Consider the following 3838-nt stretch of genomic DNA (forward strand, 5'->3'; position numbering starts at 1 on the left):
TCCCCTTCCAAAAAGGAAAAGGCATTTTTACTTATTGAAAGCAAAGTACAGTAACTCCTCACTTAACGTAATTATGTTCTTGAAAAATGTGACTTTAAGCAAAACTATGTTAAGCAAATCCAGTTTCCCTAAAGAATTAATGTAAGGGGGGGGGGGGTTAGGTTCCGGGGAAATTTTTTCCACCAGACAAAAGACATTATATACATATATAGTATAAGTTTTAAACAATTTTAAACAAACAATGTAATAATGTACTCAGCAATGATGACTGTGAAGCTTGGTTGAGGTGGTGGAGTCAGAGGGTGAAAGAGGGTGGATCGTCCAGCTGCTCCTCTTGCTGTTCTTTCCTCTGCCCCAGGCCTGCCCCCTTTCCCCCCTTCCCCCAAGGCCCCACCCCTGCCCCACCTCTTCCTTGCCCTGCTCCACCCCCACCCCGCCTCTTCCTGCCCCTCCTCCACCCAAGCGCACCGCATCCTCACCCCCCCCCCATTCCCTCACAGAGCATCCTGAACGCCGTGAATCAGCTGATTGCTGCGGGCGGAAGGGGGGAGTTGCTGACCTGTGGGGCCGCTGGTGGGCAGGAGGTGCTGGGGGGGGGTTGAGCGGAGCTGATGGGGGGCTGCCAGCCCACCCTGGTTCCAAACCACCATTGCCAAATAACGTTATAAGCAAACATTGCACAACTTTAAATGAGTATGTTCTCCAATAGATCAGCAACATAACAATGAAACAATGTTAACTGGGACAGCGTTAAGTAAGGAGTTACTGTACCCAATATTCCTGGGCTCCTTCTGACCAGGGGGTTTCTTGGAGCTAGCCCTTCCTGAACCCCTTCATCTCCCATGCAGAAGTGGGGATTATTGCTCAGACAGATCTGTCCCCCGGCCCCAACTCAGGCCATGTCTGATGGGGACAAGAAAAAAAAACCCGAATACCTTCCCTGCTCCTGGGGCCACATGGCACAGCTGCTGTTCCTCAGTCACAGTGAAAGATGGCCCAGAGGTACAGAGGAGGATTAGGTCCCTCAACTGCCCTTTCCACACTCGGACTGGTGATGGCAGCAGACATAGAGCCTCAGGCTGCAACAGTAGTGCCCATCCTCTAGCTTCCGCCCAACATGCACTGGTCTCAAGGGCTGTAGTTTAAGTGCCAAAAATGGCAGCTGATGGCAGATAGCAGACTTCCAGAAGGTGTAGCACATAGTAAGCAATATCATAATTATGTAGAATATATGAATTCTGATGTATATACTTACAAATTAGTACAGCTTTCCATGGTGCTCAAAAACCTCCTGGTCACAACTATAATCCATATGTTCTAGCAGGTTTTAAGTTGTTTCAGGCTAACTTCTTTCTGCTTCTGTTTGTAATACTCATTGTGACGCTGTATGGAATATGTGGAACACTTTATGATATTGTTGATACCAATATTATAAAATTGTGATGAATCATTCCGGATATACCATGTGAGGTATCTGTGAAAACGTTATAATTTGCCGAATGTGATAATCTTGTTTATATGTTTGTATCACCTAGTATTATGAGTTATAGATATGTATGGTATATCTATATTTCCAAACTTGTGCTATGTTTCTGGGTGACATCCTAGACAGATTGGCATCAGCGCTAAGCTTGCTGGATGGCCCATGGAGGGTCATCAGCGGTTCAGTGAACCCATTGAAAGGAGCCAGGGGATACACCATATGAGTCAGCATGACTTGTAGGGGCAGGCTTTGGACAGAACGCTAAGGCTTTTCCATGCCCATGTGTTGTAAAGCTTGTGTTTGGGACACAGGAAGTACAAGTCACATGGCAAGAGGAATATAAAGGGCAGCTGCATCATCTCCATTTTGTCTTCAGTCCTGTGTCTTACTTCTGGAGTAACTTTTCTACAAACTGAAGCTCTGAACAAAGGACTGAATGACCCATCCAAGCTGTGGATGTGTTCCAGAGGGACTTTCAAGCCAGCAAACTCACCAGTATTGCTAAGAACCTGATAGATGGACTTTGAAGTCTCTAAGTATCTAAGTGCTTTACCATTTAACAATTGTCATCTTGTTCTTTCTTTTTTCTTTATAATAAATCTTTAGTTTTAGACACTAACGGATTGGCTGGCAATGTGGTATTTTGGGTAAGATCCAACCTAATATTGACCTGGCAATGTGGCTGGCCCTTTGGGGTGCAGAAGAACATTTTGTATAGTGAGCAGAGTGTTTTAAATAACTTCTCACTGTACTGGACCTAGGTGCTGATTAGAAGCAAGAGAACTGGAATGCACTGAAGGGGGCTGTGTGATTTTAATTTAATTTCTTGATAACGAGTGTGAAACACCAGTCTGTGGCTGGTTGGTGAGTTTAACGTCAGTGTTACTCTCAAAACTGGTGGTTATTTGCTCTCCCTTTTGCAGCCTGCCCTGACCGTGGCATTTTCAGTGTGGGCTACCTCAGGCATCCCGGGTCAGACTCAGTAGTTGTTGCATATCACTATAGAACTTCATTTGCCAACTTTTTTCCCCACTTATATTTTCGGTGGAGTAGAAATTTACATAGCTCCTTAAATTTCCTTCCTTTACATATGCACTAATATCATTGATTTTTCTTATCTGCAGGGAATCAGTGCATTTTTAAAGGGAGAATATTTAAAACCTGGAGGATATTAAGTTAAAAAAGGTTAAAGTAGGTCACAGGATGTCATTTTCATTTAAATGTTTCTATGTGATATTGGAGGGTTGTTTTGTTTTTGTTGTTGCACAAGATGGATACAGAACATTTTATGTTCCTGTTCTTCTGTGTTTCTGTTATTTTCATCTAATCTGCAAAATTCATCAGGAGTGAATAACAGGAGGAGGAAGTCCCTGGCTATGTGGGGGTTTGAATGTGTATAGCGGTTGGGAAAGGAGTTTGAATGACAGCTCTGGAGACCTGTGCTTATCAATAGGACTGGTACAGCACTGCCAGGGGCAGCGAGCTTCCCCCATGAGGCCCTGCCACTCTAACTCTACCCTGAGCTGGAAGGAACCATCTCTGAATGTAACAGAACAGTTTAGGTTCCATGGCTAATTCAATCCTTCCCTACTTTGCTACGTCTGTCTGCTACGGTGCCAATTAATAACAACCGGGAATGTAGTTTTTGTGTGCTAGTACCTATGTGAATTGCAACTTGTCTGAGCCCACCAGCTCATTTCACATAGCTCTCCCCAGCAGCCTTCAAATAATTATCACAAATATCTTCCTGCCATTACTGATTCCTGGGCAGGTTTAAGCCAGTGCAAAACAAGAATGAATAAACAGTATTTTTTTAGTATGATGAGAACTTACCCTTAGCACCTTTGTAGAATAATACAGGGGTAGGCAACCTATGGCACGCATGCCAAAGACGGCACACAAGCTGATTTTTCAGTGGCACTCACACTGCCCGGGTCCTGGCCACTGGTCCGGGGGGCTCTGCATTTTAATTTAATTTTAAATGAAGCTTCTTAAACATTTTAAAAACCTTGTTTATTTTATATACAACAATAGTTTAGTTATATATTATAGACTTATAGAAAGAGACCTTCTAAAAACATTAAAATGTATTACTGGCTCGCAAAACCTTAAATCAGAGTGAATAAATGAAGACTCGGCACACCACTGCTGAAAGGCTGCTGACCCCTGGGATAATACATCTAGTTTAAGATCTGGTTATTCCAGTGACTGGTCAGCTCAGCTTGAAAACAAGATCACCGTGGAAATACTAGCGAGAAATAGAGAATAGTAAATCCTATTTAATGATTTTATTTCAGGCTTGGGAATCAGCTAGCAGAGTTCCATGTTTGTACCCAGAACCAGAAGAATCATGGC

The sequence above is a fragment of the Mauremys reevesii genome, linkage group 3, assembly GCF_016161935.1.
Source record: "Mauremys reevesii isolate NIE-2019 linkage group 3, ASM1616193v1, whole genome shotgun sequence".
Lineage (NCBI taxonomy): Eukaryota > Metazoa > Chordata > Testudines > Geoemydidae > Mauremys > Mauremys reevesii.